Genomic DNA, 1288 nt, shown 5'->3' with positions numbered 1-1288 from the left:
CAAGTGAGCCTTCGGGCAAAGTTTTGAGTAATTATCTCAAATAAAGAAAGATGTGTTTAAAATACTTATGAGCTAAGTATTTTTGGGAGTAGTCTTGAGCACCAAATTGGGGACACGAGTTCATATAAACTCAACTCTCCATAAGAACCATGTGCTAACATGGGAGTTAACGGGTCATACTTTTTAGATGAACCCGTAAGATTAAGCTAGTGGATCCACTTAGTAAAGTTAGCTTCCTATATCACGGCAAGGTATAGGATGGTCCTTGGGCAACGTGAGGTAAAACGTTGTATCACCACTAGGGCTCATAGTGGTGATTGTCGGTTGAAAGAGTCTCCCACTAAAGTTATATTACTTTTATATAAGTAAAGTTGAGTTGTTATTGTTTTACCTTTAACAAGCTAAGTTATTTACACTATTTTACAAGCTTTATATATTGCATGTGTCGTATTGCTATATATATTGAGTTCAGTTATTCATGAGTTGAACAAAGCTAAGGTAAGAGTTCCTTTGTACTCTTTTCAAGCTTAAGTTGTGGTTTAGCTTTCCAGCTCGCATACTTGTACATTCAATGTACTGATGCTAGTTGGCCTGCATCTTATTGTGATGTAGACACAGGTACCCAGGGCCAGTATCCGGTTCACCGTTGATCCAGTTGAGTACTTTCGAGTCAGTGGTGAGCCTCTTTGCATTCCGGAGGACTCGATTATTTTGTTCTCTTAGTTTTGTTTTAATAGGATGTTTTAGGGTCTGTCCCAACATCCATCTCAGTATTATAGAGGCTTCATAGACAGTCAGTCAGTTGGTTTGGAGTTTCTCATCTATGTATATATGTAAATATTCTATTTTGAGACTCGAGTTGCCTTCTTTGCCAGATTTTATTTCAGTCAGGTGGTTTTAAAACCTTGCATTGCATTGAGTTATTCCGCTGAGTTAAGAAAGTCAGGCCAAGGGTTCTTTTGGGGGCCAGCAATGGTCTTCGAGTGCCGGCCACGTCCAGGGTGTAGGCTCGGGGCATGACAAATATAAATGGTATGTTTGGGGGCTAATAACCGAGTTTTTGAAGCGATTGTTTGCGTGGATAAAAGAATAAGTTTTTTTTATCACAAACTTGTACTTTCTTTGACGCTATTTAAGGCATAATAAGACTACCCACATGCAACATTTTTGAAATATTTTATGTTATCAATTATCATGATTTATAGTATTTTTACGATAGATTCACTTCAAGAATCAGTGAAATTTTTTGTATTTTTTTCAAAACATATTTTATGTTGTCAATTATCAT

This window comes from Solanum stenotomum, chromosome 11 (assembly GCF_019186545.1).
Source record: "Solanum stenotomum isolate F172 chromosome 11, ASM1918654v1, whole genome shotgun sequence".
In the NCBI taxonomy this organism is placed as follows: domain Eukaryota; kingdom Viridiplantae; phylum Streptophyta; class Magnoliopsida; order Solanales; family Solanaceae; genus Solanum; species Solanum stenotomum.
This window is presented reverse-complemented; position numbering follows the sequence as displayed.